The following is a 23428-nucleotide window of genomic DNA, read 5'->3' as shown; positions in this document are numbered from 1 at the left end:
TTATTAATAGCAAAAAAAATAATTAAAAAACACTTGACTGTGCAAACTTTGACAAGTATGCATTGCATATGCTGTTCACTTCAATGTATCATATCATAGGCTACAACATTTTTTTCTTAGTTTGTGATCTGTCATTTAAATTCAAATGGGGCTAAATGAAACAAAAGGGGAAAAAGTTAATCTCATAGAGACTAAATTAACTTTCGTGTCATTTTTCTTTCACTCTCTTCAGTTCCCCTCCTTGCCATCATAGACTGCTGCCAAAGAAATCCAATTAGGAACATTTCAACATGGCTGACAAACTACTATTCTCACCAGCCACCCTGCTTCCTTTGTTGGATGGTGTTCTTGGACGGATTGCGGGAGGAATTAAGCAAGAAGCAATTACCTTTCTTACGTATGTGCACACCTACTCACATATGATCACACATACACACATTTGCACCCACATGCACAAAAATCTATTTGTGTGTTTAAGATATACAGTGCATGCAATATATAGAGAGACACAGGAAAGTTAAGTGTTTATATATATTTTCCACACTCATACATAATATAAAAAAACACTGACACAATCTCATCTTGACCTTACATGGATGCAATTACAAACAACAGACCTACTGGGATACCTTGCAGTAACCATTACTGCACAAACGGCGTAGGGGAAAATCCATTTTCTCAATTCTTTTTTCCATTATAGATTATCCTCAAGCTACTGCAGCAGACAGGAGCTTAGAGTTTAGACACACACATACACACACAGCTCATGCATCTCTTACTTGTGCCCTGATTAGTTTCCATGAAATATTTGCGTTTCTCTGCTATATGTGTCTTATTGATTTTACAGAGTGAATCAAGAGACACTTCCATGGCTTCATACAACACAACTTTCCTTCTTTACAGAAGGATCAGAGGGCTCTTCATACAAAGACCGTGCTCTCTAATACAAATAAAAAGACCCCACTGGACAATTCATCAGAGTTAGTGAGACATATTAAAGTAAGTGAGGTAGTGAGTTTCTGGCCTGTTTTTTTTTATCAAAACTGAATTCAAAATAAAAGAGAATTCAATCAGCAAAATGCACATTCAGAAAGCAGCAGGCGAGCTAACGATGTAGCTAAATGCACTATACTAATGTTATCATGTAACGAGCATTGATTAGTTCAACTTGCAGCTGTTGAAAATATTACTGTAAGTTGCAGTTGGGAGTTTACCTGAGTTTCTAGCATGTTGTATGAAGCGTTCTGCCTGTCTCTCTATAGCACTTCTCAACAGATGCACAGTGAAGTAAATAAAATGGTAAAACAGACATAAGACTTGTCTTTTGGTTTGGTGTATAATCTAACATGAATGAAATCAGAAACATCAGAATTGCTAAATAAATGTTCTTTTTTCCCCCATTTGATTTCATCAGTCTCAGAAGAGTTGTTACAGCTGGTTTAGGGTTAGAGACTTTGAGGCTTCGAGAATACTTCAAGCTGTATGACAATCACTATGGAAATAGGTTATCCTACTTATTCTGTCGTGACATCATGAATTATTTACCAAGACACAGAATAAGAATCAGTCAATTCTGTTTTATTTAATTTGATATTAAATATTTCACGTGGAATTCCTTGTGGAACATTGATATTTTTAGGTGACTATTCTCTAAAAGAACCTGTATATGACAACAAAGTTTGGATTTGGATTAATGCCCAATCTGGTTTTGTCTTAAATAAAAAAGTATCATTAGTTTATATTGCTAGGCAGAGCTCAAAGCTATTTGAAGACGTAACTTGTACATTATTCATTATAGCAGAAATACTCAAGAGGGATTGTTCTTGTCTTTGATTATAAAGCTCAGTATGAGTACAGTTGCACCTCTGAGTAATAAAGTTGTGAAAGTTCTCAAGGATAATTTTTATTTCACAGTTTAGGCTACTCAGCATGACTACTGACTAAAGCATTTGTCAAGGAGCCCATTCGTTACTATAAGAGTTTGGTTAGCAACCAATTATGCACATATAGCTTTAGATTGCAGGATTAATTAACATAGTTGGACTAATTGCTGTAGTGATTAAAGTGCTTGACTGAAACTTCCCTTTATACTGTAAGAACCAGATTTACTAAAGGTTTGCATTACAAAAAAACATGTGCAAACTTGATATCACCAGCAAATTAACATGTACACTAATCTAGTAAGTAGGTGTGCACGGAGAATGGCGTCTTCCAAAAGTGCAAGATAGCACCTGTTGTTCATTTACTACTTTTGCCTTAATGAATATGCAATTTGGGGCGTTTCAATTTTATTGTGCAAAGTAATGGGACGGTAAAATGCAAATACATTTATTTACTACCTGCAATGTGATCTAACAAGCCTAAAAGCAATTTCATGTGAGTGCAACAGCATCTGTATTTAATACGTTTGAAAGGAAGGTGCAAACAGCAAAGTGTTGTGCAGAGATGGCTACTGTTACCGTTGCGAGAAGGAGACACAGCTGTAATGAAAGAAGACGTAGAGAAATGAAAAATATTAGATAATAGTATTCTATATCCAATATACAGAAATACAATCATTTTATTTATTCAATTAACTATATGAATTGAATAGTTTTTGTATTTTCCTTGAAGCTTAGGCAATACTGTTATATTAACATTCATGGCAGTAAAGTAAATTCCGTTTCGACCTGACTTCTTTTCCCTGTGATGGAAGAATTTAGAAAGCGGAGAGCCCCCAGCTGCAGTAGCGCATCATGGATCATGCGTGACATTCATCCAGCCAGAAGGAACGAGCACTAACTGGTCACAGCGCGCCGGTCGTAATAGTTAATAGCGACACAACCCATTGTAGTATCGGAGAGGGAATGGGGAGTTGGGGCATACAGTGCCAGGGACAGGAGATCGCTCCAGAGGGTGATTGTACCCTCTGGCTGAATGAAGCACGATCTGCTGGCATTTCCTTGCATCTGGGTCATTCCAGCATACTGTAGTTTCTGCTGAGGTTTCCCAAAGCAGTTTTTCAGGTGTGCTGTCCCAAGTACTTAGTGCAATCTTGGTCAGGATGGGCAGGTACATATGATTTCCACATACTCGGGACGCACTGAATGAAACAAACCAAGATTTTTTACTCAGTGGCTGCTTTCCCTCCCGACTCTCCATGGCGGAAACCATTAAACACGCAAAACCCTCATTTAAATACTGCCACCTACGTTGTGTTTGCACCTGTTGTCATCTATGCAATAATTCTAGTACTACTACTACAATTACACATGCAATATTTTAGAATGCACACGCAATTTGGTACTCTTAATTCAGGGTGTGTGGGGCGGCACGGTGGTGCGGTGGTTAGCACTGTCACCTCACAGCAAGAAGTCGTGGGTTCAAACCCCAGTTGCCCCGGCCTTTCTGTTGGAGTTTGCATGTTCTCCCGTGTCTGCGTGGGTTCTCTCCAGGGTGATCCGGCTTCCTCCCACCATCCAAAGACATGCAGGCTAGGTTAATTGGCAACTCTAAATTGTCCTTAGGTGTGAGTGTGGGCGTGAGTGGTTGTTCATCTATGTGTGGCCCGCGACCCTGTATGCAGGATAAGCGGTTGACAATGGATGGATGGATGGAATTCGGGGTGTTGGTAAATCTGGCCCTTAGGTTTTACACTTAAAATAATTAGAGTGGTCTTTTGGATGAACACTGAATTTCGTTAAAGCTGCTCTTGCAAGACTGATGTAATCTTGTAATATCATATCTGAAAAATACAAACAAACTTTTCTTCCTTTCTGTCATGGTGCTATCTTGGGATGCCTTTTTATGTTCAGCAGACATGCTGAAATCCATTAATAAATTAGTGGGCTCTTGAATATTCCAAACTGCAGCTTATTTCTGTACAGTGGTGTGTTTTGAACACTCATATCTTCATGTTTATTACAGCAGTGTATGAAAGCATATTGTCTACTGCATCAAACTATATTCAGTATAATCAAGCTTGGTCTCTTGATTATTTGAAGTGCCATAATTGCCACTTAGCCTACAAATGCTGCAGGCTGCGTTGCTTCATCTTTTTCCTTCAGCATGGGGTAAATGGCTAATGTGCTGGCTAATGGTGGATAATAGAAGGTTAGGGTCTCCAGTGACAATAGGGTGCAGTGTACGAGATGTGGATGGGTTAGTGTGACACATAGTTCCACTGTAAGAGCTGCTCAATTAGGCTTTTTTAATTAGGAGGCGATGTTGTTTGAATGCCATAAGGGCTGGTTTCCAAACACATGGCCTCTTCCCTGTATTTATTAATCCAGTTTGTGTGTGATGTCTGGGCTACTAATGTGTATGTGTGTGTATTAGGGCCGGAAAGGTTCTGAAAACGAGATTGAAATCGTCCACAGTCTCGTGTTTCAGTTCCGAGGGACAGAACTGTGACACACCTGCTCCCCGGACTATTGAGCTCTCATTAATAGTTTATTCTAGGTCATTTTCCACCTTATTCTAATGTTTACTCACTACTTGAATATACTTTATTTTCACACACACAAAAAGCACAACGGCTTGCCTCTTCATGTCTCTTTCTCCCTGTATGTGTCTCTGCTCTGCTCACTTTCTCCATCAGCAGTAGGCTTTGTTTCATAAAGTCGCTTTGTTTAATAAACTCAGCCACGATTCCATTTTCAAGTGTGCCGCACGTGGATTAAAAACCAACGTGGGACTGAGTGACATCTGCAGTGTTGCGTTCACAGTCGCTCTGTAATGTAACAATTCCACCGTGTCAGCGTCTTAATTAATTAATTCCAGATAACATCTCTCTGTGTTTCTGAACACTATACTAAATGTGTCGCAAATATACAGTGAACAAAATAATAAATCAACACTTTTGTTTTTGCTCCCATTCATCATGCCCAGCAAACATGAGACGTCTGCTAGACGTGCAGATCATGTCTATATCGTCGGTCGGTCCAAGACCAAATCTGTATGTCTGTACGACATGCAAATCAGGTGAAATAATTGGACGTCAGATCACGACCCTACTTATACTTAGACATCCAGTTTAGAATTTTAACGCCTAGCTAGGAGATTTTTTGGACATCCGTGGACGTGCAAGACCGGTGCAGGAAATCAACATGTGAACATTTTTTATTTAACAAAAAATGTATAATTCATTAGCAGCATATTTATTATTTTGGGAGAGAGAGAGAGAGAAAGCAAGAATGAGTGTTTGGTGTACTAAAGGCAAGCTGAATGAAATTAGATCACTATCTAACAAATCTTTAAACAAGTAGGAAATAATTAATGTTCAAAATAATGCACAAACTAAACTTTGTGCACGACATCACTGTCTCTCTCAAACACAACCCGTTGCAACGACAACAAACTCACTGCTAGCTGAACTGAGATTAGACAAGTTCAGTTATGTTTATGAATTTGCCTAGTGTTAGTTTAGAGAACAGAAGTAATTGCCGTCTTCCATCCATCCATCCATCTTCATCCACTTATCCGGGATCGGGTCGCGGGGGGAGCAGCTCCAGCAGGGAACCCCAAACTTCTCCTTCCCGAGCCACATTCCCATTCTCCCTAGGGAGGTGTCCAGGAGGCAATCCCATTTCTTACCAGATGCCCAAACCACCTCAACTGGCTCCTTTCAACGCAAAGGAGCAGCGGCTCTACTCTGAGCTCCTCGCGGATGGCCAGGCTTCTCCCCCTATTTCTAAGGGAGACACCAGCCACCCGCCTGAGAAAACCCATTTTGGCCGCTTTAGGAACTCCTAAATCCGACTGACACGAGTGAGGGGAGACTGGAGCAGGAGATTGGCCGGAGAATCGGAGCAATGGGGGCGGTAATGCACTCTCTTTACCGCACTGTTGTGGCGAAAAGAGAGCTGAGCCGCAAGGCAAAGCTCTCGATCTACCGGTCGATTTTCGCTCCTACCCTCACCTATGGTCATGAAGGCTGGGTTGTGACTGAAAGAACGAGATCGCGGGTACAAGTCCCGTACCCGGTACTTTGGAGTTGTCCAAAGGTTTCAAGTATTTATCAAAATGCTTTGAGTACATATCCAACATAATGCAGTCAATAACTCAGTGAAAATAGGTCAGAGGTGTGCTGGATTTACCACAAGACAAATCGAGAACATCATTGTGAAAATGAATGGTGTAGTCTTCTGTTTCCTGATGACATGGGAAATGACCCGTCTCCTTTTTTACCAAAACAAGTCATGGTCTAGTGAAAGATAGCATATATACAGTGTATGACTGAGACTTTGGACTTTTGGACTACACAAGACCCATAGATTATTTTAGGCACAACTTTAAACGCAGCTCAGACTGATAACAAAAGCTAGGATGTACAAGGGATTCAGATCTTAATGTGTGGACTTAGTGTATAAATACAGGTTGCCTTTGCACATTTATAATTTTTTGTTTTTATTAACTCTTGCAGCTGCAGTAATGAAAGGGTGCAAAGGTGCAACTGAGGAGATGATCATCAACATGCTGCGGTAATTTTAAATTTACAAAAATTGTGATCCTATGTGTTGTAAAGGGCCTGTTCGGGGTGGAGTAGTTAAATTTCCCTTATTTTCATAATTTTTTGACACAGTCTCAGGAGCACATTCATCCCCTGACAGGTCAAACAGTCTGGCCAGTGTGTTAGGGCCAGATGGGGCTGCTCCATTACTCTGGCTGGTTAGAGTGGACGTCACAAAGGCAGACGCAGACACACACACACACACACACACACACACACACACACAGATTAACTCTACAATTAATGGAAATGCTATTGAATTAAATAAAAATTTTGACATGTTTAAAATGAGCAGGCAATTGACGTTGAAAATAGGTAACGACCACATTTGAGCTAATTTTTAACTTTGTAGTCCAGTTTGTTGTCCAGTTGTCCTGTGACGTTCACATTGGACATTCAGAATACTTCAAAAAAAGGCTCCTTCTGGCTCCTCTAGGGATGTCTTTTCAACATCCGAGAAAGTCGTTTAAAAGACGCATTTTAGACTCATCTTTGCTCAGTGGGTGAGCTGACCTCAAAGATCTAAGACTTTCTCTATGTACACAAAAGGCCTATTTCTCTCAAATATTGTTCACAAATCTGTCAAAATCTGTGTTAGTGAGCACTTCTCCTTTGCCGAGGTAATCCATCCACCTCACAGGTGTGGCATACCAAGATGCTGATCAGACAGCATGGGTATTGCACAGGTGTGCCTTAGGCTGGCCACAATAAAAGGCCAAATAACTTTATGATAATAATAATGAAGAAATAAATAAATAAAACAACAGTAATGCTCCCCCTACCCAACAAAAAAAGCAAACAAACTTGATGGTGAACTTTGGTGAATCGTTACACCCCTAGTGTGTGTGTGTGTATTAGGGCGACCCCCAATAGTCGAAGATTTGATGCTTCGATGGGCGGAGCCTGATTCGACTGTCAATCACACAGTCGAAACTTCGTAGCGAAACAAGGATCAAGTCATTTTGGCGATAGGGGGTGCTCAACATCTGATTTTTACATAGCACTACCAGTTTTCTCCCAATATGTTTATATACAGCCTATTACAATACACGTTTAAGCGTTTAATGCTGCAAATAAACATGTAAAAAGAATAAAACTTTCAACAAATATTTTTAAAGTGTGTAAGTAAATCCAAAATTGTACCCCTAACCCTGGGTCGTAAATACACAAATGCGCATGTGTAGGCGTAGCGTATATGTGTGTAGGACCAGTGTGTAATCCCCCCCCCCCCACACCGCTCACAATCGCACAAAAACATGATGCAACTATCAGTCAACTATAGGCAGGACTTAATGATTCTGATTCGACTATGTAAATCCTTGTGTGAGTATGTATATATACATACACTCACCTAAAGGATTATTAGGAACACCATACTAATACTGTGTTTGACCCCCTTTCGCCTTCAGAACTGCCTTAATTCTACGTGGCATTGATTCAACAAGGTGCTGAAAGCATTCTTTAGAAATGTTGGTCCATATTGATAGGATAGCATCTTGCAGTTGATGGAGATTTGTGGGATGCACATCCAGGGCACGAAGCTCCCGTTCCACCACATCCCAAAGATGCTCTATTGGGTTGAGATCTGGTGACTGTGGGGGCCATTTTAGTACAGTGAACTCATTGTCATGTTCAAGAAACCAATTTGAAATGATTCGAGCTTTGTGACATGGTGCATTATCCTGCTGGAAGTAGCCATCAGAGGATGGGTACATGGTGGCCTTAAAGGGATGGACATGGTCAGAAACAATGCTCAGGTAGGCCGTGGCATTTAAACGAGGCCCAATTGGCACTAAGGGGCCTAAAGTGTGCCAAGAAAACATCCCCCACACCATTACACCACCACCACCAGCCTGCACAGTGGTAACAAGGCATGATGGATCCATGTTCTCATTCTGTTTAGGCCAAATTCTGACTCTACCATCTGAATGTCTCAACAGAAATCGAGACTCATCAGACCAGGCAACATTTTTCCAGTCTTCAACTGTCCAATTTTGGTGAGCTCTTGCAAATTGTAGCCTCTTTTTCCTATTTGTAGTGGAGATAAGTGGTACCCGGTGGGGTCTTCTGCTGTTGTAGCCCATCCGCCTCAAGGTTGTGCGTGATGTGGCTTCACAAATGCTTTGCTGCATACCTCGGTTGTAACGAGTGGTTATTTCAGTCAAAGTTGCTCTTCTATCAGCTTGAATCAGTCGGCCCATTCTCCTCTGACCTCTAGCATCAACAAGGCATTTTCGCCACAGGACTGCCGCATACTGGATGTTTTTCCCTTTTCACACCATTCTTTGTAAACCCTAGAAATGGTTGTGCGTGAAAATCCCAGTAACTGAGCAGATTGTGAAATACTCAGACCGGCCCGTCTGGCACCAACAACCATGCCACGCTCAAAATTGCTTAAATCACCTTTCTTTCCCATTCTGACATTCAGTTTGGAGTTCAGGAGATTGTCTTGACCAGGACCACACCCCTAAATGCATTGAAGCGACTGCCATGTGATTGGTTGATTAGATAATGCATTAATGAGAAATTGAACAGGTGTTCCTAATAATCCTTTAGGTGAGTGTATATATAATATGAGAGAGATGGAGAGAGAGAGAGAAAAATAAAAAAATAAAAGTACAAATCTTATGTGACATATAATCAGGGGAATCTGCAAATCTACTGCACATATATGAAAAATCTAAATGAGCCTGTCTTTTAGTAAAGACCTCATCTCATGATATTCCTGTGGGAACTGAACTCACTTATTTGATTTGCAGTTAGCAAATGTTCTTTTTCCGAGACAGAGGAGTGCAACTACAATAACTGAGCATCAGCAGGAAAGGGAGCCCGGAAAGAGATATTTGACATTAATGAGAAAATGCAAAAATACATCTACACTATCAGTGGTTAAATAACTTTTGGGAAAAAATTAATTTGGAAAGTGATTTCTGTATTCGTCTTTTAAATGGGAAATATTTAATCTTTAGATCATGATAAGAGGCAGTAATGGGGTACACAGGACATTTCTCAAGATTTCCTAAATTATTAAGACAATAGTAATCCAGACCCACGATAAACTATTAATTTTATAATTTATAACACTTTTAATATGTAATACTGTTATACCAGTTACCGTTTTCCTCTTATTTTCTATTTTCATTGGTACCACATTCCAACTTCCACAATCTCTTCTATTGCTTAAATTATTTGTCTTTTTTCTCTACTCTCTCTTTTTCCCAAAAACAAATCACACTGCTTTTACTACTGGAAGAACATAGCTTTCCCAGTGTGATCGTCAAATATGATCTAGAAATCATGCTGCTTCCCAGTGCAAAAGTTAGGAGTGGTGTGGAACACCAGATCTCACCCGAAGGAGATTAAATTGACCCTGGCACATCAGATTCAACTTGAAATATGACATGGTATTGTCAAATGTGTTTTGACTTGAGTAACAGTAGGAAACAATTTACAAGACTTATCAGAAAAAGTTTTTGACTGTATTTCTTTTAGCAGAGAGAGTTATTTGCTGGAGCGTGAACAACAGAAAAAGTTGAAGGAAGACAAAAGATATATACATAGACCTCAGTAGCCATCCTCCTTCCACTCAGAGCACCAGAATTGAGGGTCAAGAGGTGTAATCTGTTGATCCACCTATAAAAACCTTGGTACAATCATCGATAATAATCTCACTTTTCAATGTAATATTGAAGTGGTTTGCAGGAGAGGTCATCAACAACCTTTCTGCCTTGGTTCAATCATAGATAATAATCTTGCTTTTCAATGTTGACAGGTCCCTGATGACTCTCTTTTAGAAATCCTACATAGAATCAAATTGATCATATTCCCTCATCATTTGGTAAGGTGGTCTAAATATGCAAGAATGCAATGACTAAAATAGTGAATACAAGCAAAAACATTACAGGTGTTAAGCAGAGTAGCCTGTCAGGTGGTGAAGAGGGAAAATTCCATCCTGTCTAACTGTACCTATCCTTTCATCAGAAATTTCACACCCTACCCTCTGGTACCCGCTTTTCTTTCTCCTCAAACAAACAGATTTAGCCCACAGCCATTACCCTCCTCAATGCAGGGAAAAGGTGGTAGCTAGCCCATTATGAGTATGTCGGTCTACTTTTAGGATGATGTTTATGCTTATTATGTTGCTGCTGGAGAATTTTGTTGATGGATGTGATGTGGAGTAGGATTCCTGATGAATCACCAAGGGGTGGTGATGGGACAACAGTTTGACTTGATCACAAAGGTCATGGTGTTGAAGAAGGTGCAAGGTGGTTTTGTTTGACAAACATTCAAAACCCAAAGATATTCAATTCACAATGATATAATAGAAAGAAAAGGAGCTAACTTTTCAGAAGCGAAAATCTGCAAATATTTGGCATTTTAGTCTGAAAACTTGCTGATTAAGCCGTTATCAACATTTTTGTCAATTTATTGTCTGTTAAACACGCAGGAGAAACACGTTGAAATGAGCAGATGGTTCTTCATTTGGGAATCCGTCATTTTGATACAAATCCAAACACAATTGTAAGAGCACAATGTAGGTAACAGCTCAGGCTGCCTCTTACCCACAGTCTGAATAATGCAATACTTCAGACTGATGCATCGTTAGAGGCTCGAACATGTACTGCATAAACACATAAATTCATAATAACTCTGACCAAGACTGATTTCACTTTTATGCATTTTTCCAATCCCATCCCTTCTCTAGTACATGCACATTCTCTCTCTCTCTCTCTCACTCACTCACACACACACACACACACACACACACACACACCTCCCTTGAGTTTGATGGTGGATGCTGGTGTGAAATCCCTGGCTGAGCAGTGTGAAGTAATTTATAACAAGGAAGTACATTCATAATTGATGCAAGACTGTATTACCTTTTCACCCGTCACTATTTAGCCACTGTGGAGGCTCACTCTGGTTACTACTTCCATTATTAGCCTACCAGACACTCAATACTCAGGAGACATTCTTTAATCATCCTGGAATGCCCCCTCCTATTTGATAAATGATCAGGAGAGGGAAGAATACAAAAGGAATAGCATCTCACTGAGCAGTAGTCAGGCATGTTGTCATTGATTATTGTAACAGTAGTAGACAAGTAGAACTAGTGTGCGACAGTTACACTCGTTTAACTCTTCTCTGATTGAAACATGTTGAATTATTCTTATTATTTTTTTATAAATCATGTTTGAAAAAGGAAGATTTAGAAGTGATTTAAAGATTTTACTGTTAAAGCAATTCATGGTTCAGCTCCCGGCTACATTGCTGCACAGCTGCTTCCATGCGAGCCAGAGCACAGCCTCAGATCATCAGGCAGGACTCTGCTGGCTATTCCTGAGTCCTGGCTCAAGACTGGAGGTGGCTTTTGCTGTCAGGGCCCTTTAGCTATGGAACTCCCTGCCTGAAGTTCAGAGACTTGCAGAATCAGCAACATATGTTCATTTCTCCAAACATATATTTTTTAAAAAGCTATTTATTAATGCTTGCATATTTGTTTTATTTCGAACATGTCTTCATAAAATTATTGTTTTTGACTTACATTATTGTTGGATATTTTATTCAGTTATTCATTTGATTTCTGTATTATTTTAATTTACTGATTTTATTGCCTCATTGCACTCCTGAAATGTTTTAATCCTGGTTCAACCATGTAAAGCAATTTGTAGCTTTGTTTTATAAAGTGCTGCATAAATTTTATTATTTATTGTTGTTATTATTTAAAAAAAATCTATTCCTAACACATATGCTTGAGAGGTGAAGGTGATGAGTGGCTGGAACCTTTTGTTTTTAGCAGGTAGCCAGTCTATCACTGAGCTAACACGTAGACAGTCAACCAATAGTCATACTCACATCCACACTTACAGGCAGTCTGCAATCTACGGACTCCACACAGAAAGAACCAGGACCTTCTTACAAAGACATGTTAGTCCATAATCCTCTTCAGTTATACTTCTTTCATTAACGGGTCAGTGTTATATGATAATGAGTTAAAATTTATCATGTTAGGAGTAAGGTGTATATTTAGATGTAAGATTTATAACCATAATGTAAAACCTTTAATTGTGATAAGACTGTGGAAGCTAAAGTAAAGTTATAGGGAATTTATTCCCCGTGGTTGAGGGTCATTTTCACAGTTTGGTGGGTCACTCTAAACTACAGATTGCCAAGATTTATGTCCAGGATTATGGGTATTTGAACTTGGCTCACCTCTGTGCTGCCTGCTAAAGGACATCCCTTTCCTCTCAGAACAGTTTGTGGTGAAACAAACTATCCAGACTATTTTGACAATTTCAAAAATGTCTGGGCATGTGGATAAATGTGCACTTTTTAAACCTGCATTACTACTTATTTACAACGTTGTTATTTGTTTTAGTTGTCAGCAAACAGTTGCCTATTTACACATCCAGAAAATATGGAGCAACATTAGCATTCACCCAATGTTCATATGAAAATATTGATTATAGCTACTTTAAATTTAAACGTTTAAAACCTGCCTCAGTCACAAGTCAAATTACTGCTAAAATTTAGTCATTATCTTTGTATTTTTAATAATGACAAAATGTGCTACTATCAAAATTTAAACATATATTTCCATTAAAACATGTGATGTTATCAAGCCCTCTTCTCATCCCATACTGATACTGTACATGATTACTGTAAAACTTTGATTAAGAGGGCTTTTAATTGCTAAAATGACTGAATTGACCCTGCCTATATTTGGGAAAGGCGTTCATATGGGACAGGCCTTTAATTCCTCTTGCACAAAACTGAAATAGGCTACTGTGAAACAGTGTATTTATTTTAAACAGGATATTACTTGTATAAAAATTATCCACTAATATAAAATACACACCATTCATTCATCTAGCTCCAACAGACAGCTTATGCACTTTTATTTTGAAGGCAACACCGTAATGAAATCAACAAAATAGTGCAGGATGACAGAAGTGTGGCAGAAGTTAGCAGACAGAGAGCGATAGACTTCACATGACAGGATTCAAAACGTGGATAAATTTTTATGAAAGGCTGTTTTGATTCTTTTGATCGGTGGACCCTTACAGACTAAAGGAATATAAATAATCAAGGAATGCACACGTTCGGACTTAACAGCACTTCGAAGGTAATGGGAGTTTTTTTTCTTTTCATCTCTTGTACCATGCGGTTACACCGGTAAATCTATAAGAATTAGACTTTGGGGCTTGTTCTGTTAAATGAACTGAATGATTGCATTGTGGAGAATCTAACCTAAGGATGTGTAGCATGTTCATACTGACATATTGATCATAAGTTTAAACATTAATATTTGTATGCACGTGCGATCCGGCGGGGTTTAAGAGGTTTTAGGCATTCAAAGAACTTCCAAAAAGATCAGGTGTTTAATCAAGACCTGCGTTTATTTGTTAAAATGTGTTCCCACACCAGGCCAGTCAACCGGGTAGGCGGCTATTTGGGACACTGCTATTAATTGACGTTTTACGTGTCCATAACATTTACCTACTGATGACATTTAACATCATTGTCTCATCATCGGTTTTTCATTATCTACACTGGCACAATTTTATATGACTTCAAATATACAGTCCTTGAGCATTAAACCTGAGCTTTCAGTGGTCAACACAGAAATCATATGACTTAATTAAATGACGTTAAAGCTTCCCTGGCCTATATATAAGTGGACAGTGTACTCATCTAGCTTGTGGCTATGATATGGATTGTTCCTCTTATTATAACGTTATAGCTAATCAACACTATCATATCCTAATCTTCTAATATTTAATACATGACTGACGCTCTGTGACTCACCCCCTCATAATAAGGCATGGAGGGGAATAAGAAAGAGCTGAAAGAATTATTGTGACATGCCTATAAAAATAGATGTATTTACGCTAGAGGGAGTTCAGAGAAAAAATACACACAGAACCAGAGCAGATGTTTTGAAGCTATTCAGGTCTGCTTCCTTGAGGATTGAGGAGTGGTGCTATTCAGACAGTGAAGCAGTTCCTTGAAATCTTTTTGCTGGTTTACACATTAAGTGGTTTATATCTGCAGAAGGGCCAACTTGTAAGATTTTGAACAAAAAAATAACTATGTTAATGCATTTGGCTTGTGGACAGACCTATTTTAATGGAGGAACAAACCTGCCAAAATCAAAACTAAATAAGTAAATTAGTCAAAAATAAAGTAATATACCATTAAAGGGGCTATATGTAGTTTTTTTAAATTAATGAATCACATTTTTATTGTTTGAATGGGTTGTAACCTCATAAAAAAGAACCATTTGCCTGCTTTCTCAGTTGCTTGTGACAGCCTCCAATGTTAAGAAATTGTGTCAAATATTCAGTAAAATCCTCTGGTTTATGTCAGAATGGGTGAAGAGTCCATTCTTTAAATCCAAGCCAGTCATGTTTCTTTCATAAAACTTCCAGAAACCATAATGAACTTAGACAGGCAGGGGCAACAGGGTCCATCCATCCATCGTCAACCGCTTATCCTGCGTACAGGGTCGCGGGGGACTGGAGCCAATCCCAGCTGATTTTGGGGCGTCACCAGTCCAGGGGCAACAGGGTGAGTATGTTGTGGCCATTGTGTATACTGAGTATATGAGTATACACAATGGCCAGGTAAACTAGTGCGCATGTGCACTTCCTTAAGTACAGTGTCTGTAGCGTCCATACAGAACGTGAACATAATCATTCACCAGAATGACCTACATCCCATTTTTTTATTTTTGCCTTCTACAGATTTGTTAAACATATGAATTCATGCTTTGTCAAGTCTGTCAGCAAGTCAGCAGGACAACAACTTCTAAAATTTTTCTAAAAGTTTGTTTTCTGAATGGGATTTGGATCGATCAGGGCTATGCTATGCTAACTTGGTCACAGTAAAGTACAACGATAGCTGGAATAAACTTACAGACACATGTTGTTTGAACTCACCAGATAGTTCAACCATTTTTTTCCGTTTTTTATATAAATATGGAGTAGTAGTCCAACAGAGCTAACGACGTTGGACGTTAGACGTCAGCGTCATGCGACTTTCTAACTTAAGTTGAAAATATTCACCTCACACGAATTCCTTCGCGTTACCTCCGCGTCGCCGGCACTGCCCCTTCGCGTCGCTTTGTGCCGCCTGACTTGCGGCTCTACGCGTCTTTGCAGTGATTTTGTATATAAATTCATCGCCCCGAACGCTCACTTTGCTTTTGGTCTGAAAGCACCACAACTGTTAGACCTATACTAAAGTTGTGGTGCTTTCAAGATTGCTATATATAGCAATCTAGAGACCCACATGTAGGCCCTATTAAACTAAATTTACTCCACTTCCCTCCACATTTGCTTTGTACTATTCCATCATTTCTGGCTGGCTAAAATCATGACTTTGACAGAATACCTGTGGCACACATGATAGTAATATGGATTATGTTAGTTGGTGAATTAATATGGAAAGCCATACAACTAAGCTACAGTAATTTGCACCAGATAACATTAGCAATTGGTTGGCATTAGCTGGCGAGCTAACATTACATAACTTGAGCCAACTAAAGAACAACATCACAATATGTTTCACATATTTTGCAGTAATTAGTTTACCTGTGTAATAGGATGAAAGCCAACTCTGTGTCGGTTTTGTCACTTCCACAACAAAGCGGAGTCTCTCTGTGACTCAAATCTTTCTGATGTGGAAAGTGTTTCACCTATCTGATTCTCGTTTGACCTGACTGCTCCAGCACATGGACGTTGTGTTGGAGTCTGTGTTGTGCTGGGAGCCGGTATTTTTTTGGTTTTAGCAGAATCCATCTTGTTAGCTGCGGTGTTGTTGCTATGTGTACGATACAGAGGTGACCAGGAAGTGGATCGTTTTATGTGAGTTACAACCCCTTCACACATAGACAATAAAATAGTGATTCATTTCATTAAAAAAAGTTTAATGTTAAATTATGAAGGTGAGCTCTGTCTGGCTGCCTTGCTCAGTGTTTCACCTGCTTTTACGCTACCTGCTCAGCTCATGCCACCTGCCTGTCCGCTCACAAGGACTTCCAGCAAGAAAACCACTATTGCACATTCTTGTAAATAAACCATCTGTAATTTTCCTTTTACTCTCTGTGTCTGATATTTGGTCATCAGAATTATCAATGTTAACATAAATAAAATTTAAAGACCAGCAAAAATCAAGGAGAAGCCAAAGAATGACAACTGATAGACAGAGGAGGAGTCAAAAAGAGAAAAGTACCTCATTCAGACAAGATTAAGATTCATAAAAGTAGTAAACAGAATATCAGCCACTGTATATGTTTTATTTCCTGAATGTTCTGATGCTTTGTTACAAGAAATATTAAATCTCCAAAATGTTAAAACAATTACCAAAGAGTAGGAGTAGACATTCAGGTCCGTTTAATCCTTCAGTATAGACAGAAGAATTTTCAGATAGTCCCATCAAATTTAATTAAATGTGGTATTCAAAACGTAAGCAAATTAACTGAATCTCAGAGCTGTACTTCAGTAGAAATCTCAGATCACCTGCTGAGGTAGTATCTGTAAACATTTCCTCAACAATCCACACCAGTGGACATTTATTGCACTTTTGCTCATTGGTGGTCCAGATATATGTATCCAAATTTGGTGCAATTCATACTTAACTGGCATTTGAACTACATTACTTTACCTGATTTATGTCTTAGAATACCAGTTTATGAGGTAAACCTTGCTTAAACTAATGCAGTCTAATACAACAAAAAATCCAATAAATCCTCTCTTCAAGGAGTTATAATGTTAAGGTTATGATGAAACAGTTTTACTGGGGTGTTGATTCAACTTTATGATAATTGTGGAGGATGTAGTTTGTGGCGTTGTTGAAATTGCATGTACAGAGAGGCATTTCTATCATTTAGCCTACCGTCATTAATATTAATGGACTGGATATAATAAAAAAACAATAAACACTGCTGTGCTGGAAAGTGAACATCACATGCAGATGGAAATACATTTTACTTGTAGCTTGCAACACTTTACAATCAGGCTACATACCCTGGAAAACTCTAGTTCAAATGTAACACTTCCTTCAGACGAACAAGGGAGGATTAGTGGGAGGAAAGAAAAAGCAGAAAATAGAGATGAAAGGGTCTGACCTCAGAGAGAAGATCTGACTGCTTCTCTGGACAGGCTGACCTGAACGCACGCACGCACACACACACACACACACAGATACCCTGCCACAAGGCACACAAACAGACATTCTCATATCCAAATAATCCTTAGATGCAAACACAGATAGCCTCTCTGTCACGTACACGTATCGTATGTGACTGAGAATGAGCAATTTCTATTTCCAACAACGCGGGTCCCCCTTACATGGACGTCGGCATGTTCCAGCACCATGTTTCTATAGTAGCCCAAAATGGACAAACTGCTCAACAGAGTGCCTTTTGTCACAGTGTTCTTCTTCTTGTAGAATTCTGGCAGTGTAGACGTTCGTCACTACGTTGAATGCAAATGTTTTAAGAAGAAGAAGAAATAATCATTTACAGCACGGGTCGGAGCATGAACATAAGACATAAAATTTAAATTGAAGGTTATGGTGTTTGGTTAGCTCCGTCAGTAAAGGGCAAGACTCGCATCTAGAAGGTTGCGTGTTGCATCACATGTCTGAAGAAATTTTTTTCCCCCTCTTTAACAAATTGATTATGAAGCGACGTGCTCATAATAAAGCCTGTGCTTCCGGTGATTGATCCGCATCCATCAACCTACGACGCTTTTCATTTCCCCAGGCAGAGGACATTTAGGGGAATCACGTTTTCTGATGGCTATTTCAAAGGTGTGTCCAGCAAACTACAGACCCTTTTTAATGTCCATCAGAAAAAGTTGTCAATTCAAGTCAAAATAAAGCATTGCTGCAAAAAACCTTCTCGTGCTTTTATTTTGTGAAGTGATTATGTGAGTAACTGTTGCTTTTATAACTGAGATCTATTTCTGCACCACTATCAAAGAATTTATTTATTTAAATATTTTGCCGCTATCAAAGCACTAAAGTCTACTTATGTGTTACATGTATTTTTCATATTTATCAGTAGACCTTTCACCCTCAACCTCAGACACTCACATGATTGTTTATTCACATCTAAAAAAAACACAAATTATTGGTTTTCCTGTCACACACATAACACTTGGCATTTATTCTGAGACATAAAAACACACACATTGTCCCTCAATGTCTCTCTCTCTCTGTCTCCCATTCACAAACAAATTGAAAGAAAAAGCATCCCTTTGTCAGGATAATAACATGTTGATTGGTAGGTAGGTTCCAGCAAGGCTCAGGAAGGGTCGAACTGCTGCTGAGTCACTGATATGGCCAAACACCAATTAGGCTTTGATTAGGCACCAGAGAGCAAGAGACAGAGGGAGAAAGTTACAGGTGGGGACCAAAGACCATCCTACCATTTTTTGTTTTCTCAGTGTGTGTGTGTGTATATATATATATATATATATATATATATATATATTTTGAGCTTTACATTTCCTGCCTAAAATGTGTTTGCATAATTAATTCAAAATCAGTGTCAAATAGTGTGAACCCATATTTGCATAATGGAGAAAGTTTGCTACACAGAGGAAGAGGAGGCTGGTTTTGTTTTTTCACTGATGCAAATGTATCATTTGATTTCAGTTTCCTCACTCTGCTACCAAATAATAATTTGATTTTAAATTACCTCTAATTGCAACTCTTCTAATTTTACAAGCTGGAAGTAGTGCATAATCTACATGATTTGCTGAAGTTGAGGTCAGGCAGTTTACTTAAGTTCTTATTCATCACGTCATTGTAGTGTAGATACTCAAACTCAAATTTAACATTAAAAACTAATTAAACTATGTGTAGAATTTTCATTTAATCATAGTATCTTGTGACAGAACGGACCCAAAAAAAGGCTGGTGAGCAAGCCCGGCTGGCCGAACGGGGAGGCAGAGGTGAGTGAACCTGGCGGGAGGAAACAGACAGACAGGGTTAGCAGGTGACGAGAAGGTAAGACAAGAAGAGAGATTCATAAAATGCTGGAACAAAGCGGTGACACCAAGTCTGGAGCTGCGACAATCGAGCGAGGATGGCGTGGAGAGCCGGGGTAGAAGTACTGGTCATGATGAAGCTGATAGCTGGCAGGTGCAGCGGTCGGGGATGGAGGTTAACGAGAAGCAGGTGTGGGTAACCAGCCGCGCTCCGGAGCGGAGAGGGGTAGAGCACACAGAGGGGGAGAGAGAGGAGGCACAGGAAAAAACAGAATGCGAGGGAGGAAAGGAGAAACAGGACACTCACCAACAGCCGGGCTGTCACCGCAACAGTATCTTTCAAATGAGACAAACCATGTGAAACTATCTGCAATCTACTTCTTGCGCCAATCCATGCATGAGACTGTAATGGAGTGCATTGCTGTCTGTACAGATTGTCTTAAGGGCCCGAGCACAACAATGTGCCAGGTCCCCATTGGAACTGAAGGAATTATTTTTCTTTTTCTGTTAGCGCCCCCTAAAATGCTTGTTGGAGCGATACCTGACACCCAACAAGAAGTCGGCCATTTTGGATTTAATGGTCATTTTTGGCACTCCCCACATGTGAGGGCCCGCCCAACGCTGCTTGCAGCTTTAATCTTTTATAATAATAATAACCTTTATTTGTAGAGCACTTTTCAAACACAAGTTACAAAGTGCTTTAACAAGTGTAAAGACAATAATACCCAAAAGACAATAAAACAAAAACAATACAAGACAAAAACAATACAAGTCATCATGTTGGTTATAATGCATTTGAATAGCAATACAGTTTCTGTATTCCTGGCTAAAATGTGACTGAAACATACTGAGCAGATTGATGCACAATATAAGTGGATTATGCTAGGGCTAGGTCTCACTAAGTGCTTTTGTCCACCAAAGTGGTTTTTTTGCCACACCTATCAGGGAGCAATATGATACGCTTTGGAGGCATAGCATTTTTTTTGCCTGAAAGGCTTTGGTATATCTGTGGCAGTGATGTGTTGCAAGTAGACTACCTTATTTTAGTTGATGTCAGTCTTTGACTTTTGTGTGTTATGTACACTCACCTAAAGGATTATTAGGAACACCTGTTCAATTTCTCATTAATGCAATTATCTAATCAACCAATCACATGGCAGTTGCTTCAATGCATTTAGGGGTGTGGTCCTGGTCAAGACAATCTCCTGAACTCCAAACTGAATGTCAGAATGGGAAAGAAAGGTGATTTAAGCAATTTTGAGCGTGGCACGGTCGTTGGTGCCAGATGAGCAGGTCTGAGTATTTCACAATCTGCTCAGTTACTGTGATTTTCACGCACAACCATTTCTAGGGTTTACAAAGAATGGTGTGAAAAGGGAAAAACATCCAGTATGCGGCAGTCCTGTGGGCGAAAATGCCTTGTTGATGCTAGAGGTCAGAGGAGAATGGGCCGACTGATTCAAGCTGATAGAAGAGCAACTTTGACTGAAATAACCACTCGTTACAACCGAGGTATGCAGCAAAGCATTTGTGAAGCCACAACACGCACAACCTTGAGGCGGATGGGCTACAACAGCAGAAGACCCCACCGGGTACCACTCATCTCCACTACAAATAGGAAAAAGAGGCTACAATTTGCAAGAGCTCACCAAAATTGGACAGTTGAAGACTGGAAAAATGTTGCCTGGTCTGATGAGTCTCGATTTCTGTTGAGACATTCAGATGGTAGAGTCAGAATTTGTGGGATGTTTTCTTGGCACACTTTAGGCCCCTTAGTGCCAATTGGGCCTCGTTTAAATGCCACGGCCTACCTGAGCATTGTTTCTGACCATGTCCATCCCTTTAAGGCCACCATGTACCCATCCTCTGATGGCTACTTCCAGCAGGATAATGCACCATGTCACAAAGCTCGAATCATTTCAAATTGGTTTCTTGAACATGACAATGAGTTCACTGTACTAAAATGGCCCCCAGTCACCAGATCTCAACCCAATAGAGCATCTTTGGGATGTGGTGGAACGGGAGCTTCGTGCCCTGGATGTGCATCCCACAAATCTCCATCAACTGCAAGATGCTATCCTATCAATATGGGCCAACATTTCTAAGAATGCTTTCAGCACCTTGTTGAATCAATGCCACATAGAATTAAGGCAGTTCTTAAGGCGAAAGGGGGTCAAACACAGTATTAGTATGGTGTTCCTAATAATCTTTTAGGTGAGTGTAGAATCCCTGTTGTCAACATAAAGCCAGATTTAAAAAATGTGCATTTATAGGCTACCCATAAGGGCTGGCAGGTAAAATGAACTACCATTTCTCACTTTAGATCAACATTCTATGTTACTATTGGCAATGCTTTTTGTCTACCACTAAACAGGCATGCAGACTTGCTCAGCGTGAGTGAAGGAGAGTCTGATGTTGGGGACGTTTTAGGACTGAGTGATGTGTGCTCGGTTGATTCTACATATGTAGCATATACGTGGGGTATATGTGTTATATAGCAGATGGATATGGCTATAGAGGGTTAAATAATGATTGGGCTACAGAAGATAGGGTTCGTCTCAAGGAGGTGTTGAAAGGGTAAATAACAACACGGAGGCGGATAATTAGATTTGGTGTTGGTGCCATGTATTAAGTGAAAACAAAGACAAAAACAATAACAAAACCCCAAATATTTACAATCTGCAGAGAAGTTGGTTTTGATAAAGTGCACTTGAGGAAATTCAGTTCCGTTGATTCAGTAGTTCACAGAAAAAAACCACAATACAACTCAGAAAAAGTAGTACTCAGATTAAAGACAACACACTAGGACTATATTCTTTGTTCATGAGAGATGAACGCCACGTCCAAATAACGAGAACGGTCTGTGGGATGCAAATTGTCCATGAGCCAGAGCTTAGTGAATGGCTGTGTGTGTAAATGAGAGTGGAGGGGGTGAGCAGAGCTGCAACAGCCTCCTACCAGACCCTACAGGGGGCGATGATGTTATTGGGGCAGGTTCTGTTCCAGGTAGTAGTAGCTCGCTATCAACTGGCCCACAACTGGCCTCACCTGGCCTGTATTAAATAAACAGGACCCATGGTTTAGTCACTACTCATAATATAATTTACCTACTAGCTAGTTTTATGTTCTATATTTTATGTGTACACAATACAATAGTATTCAAAATACATAAGTAATTGTCATAAATATGTTAAATGACAACAACAAAATTGTACAAATACTTAAATGCATGTAAATAAACACCCATAAATATTAGGATTATTTACAACATAACATTCCATTCAATACAATTGATAATTTTGTCATTCAGTATGTAAATGAACCATTTAAATACTTAAACAAAGCCATAGCATTGAAAACAAAGAGCTAAGTTTGCATTATAATGCATTGAACCCAATAGAAACTCCACAGGAGTGAATGGAAAGCTAATGCTATTAGCATTAAGCTAGTGAAAATCCCATTAAAATACATAGGGATGCTAATGCCAATAGCAACACAACAACAAACAGACTCACCAATTCCCGCAGATATTCGACACACCGCGGCACCAGTTGGCTTCTAAAGACAACGGTAGTGGACACTACAAATACAGAATCGCATGCTAGAGTCAAACGAGCATTTAAGATGAAAAATAAGCGAAAATAGCATTGTTTGTGTAGAGACATACCAAGTGCAGCTGCTCCAGTGGCTTCCCCCTCGCACTACTGATTGGGGAAACTCACTGCAGCTTGTAAAAACGCGCTTGAGTGCTATGATTGGTTGAAAGCATTCACTGAGACTACCATGTGACTCCTGCACAAAGATGTGAATGAAGGGTGTGTTCAGGTGACTGGTAAATGGGACCATGGAATTTTAACCTGGGTTACACCCTCCCCCCTTTAACGTCCGAGGATTACCTAAGGTCGAGTATTGTAATCGCTCAGGCAGTGCTCTTTGT

The 23428-nt window shown here is 39.6% G+C and overlaps 1 long non-coding RNA gene across 1 annotated transcript; it reads right to left on the bottom strand.

Moving 5' to 3' along the window:
* Nucleotides 1-22094: 22094 nt before the first annotated feature.
* LOC119899985 lies at nucleotides 22095-23197 on the bottom strand. Its single transcript, XR_005443971.1, has 3 exons — nucleotides 23159-23197; nucleotides 23007-23071; nucleotides 22095-22544 (listed from the first exon to the last, which is right to left on the bottom strand). It is a non-coding gene; the product is annotated as an uncharacterized LOC119899985 (long non-coding RNA).
* Between the last annotated feature and the right edge of the window lie 231 nt (nucleotides 23198-23428).

This window comes from Micropterus salmoides, unplaced genomic scaffold, assembly GCF_014851395.1.
Source record: "Micropterus salmoides isolate LMB-PRFRI ecotype aquatic unplaced genomic scaffold, ASM1485139v1 Ms_hic_scaffold_12, whole genome shotgun sequence".
NCBI classification, from domain to species: domain Eukaryota; kingdom Metazoa; phylum Chordata; class Actinopteri; order Centrarchiformes; family Centrarchidae; genus Micropterus; species Micropterus salmoides.
The sequence above is the reverse complement of the archived record's forward strand: the minus strand, read 5'-3'. Positions and strand labels throughout refer to the sequence as shown.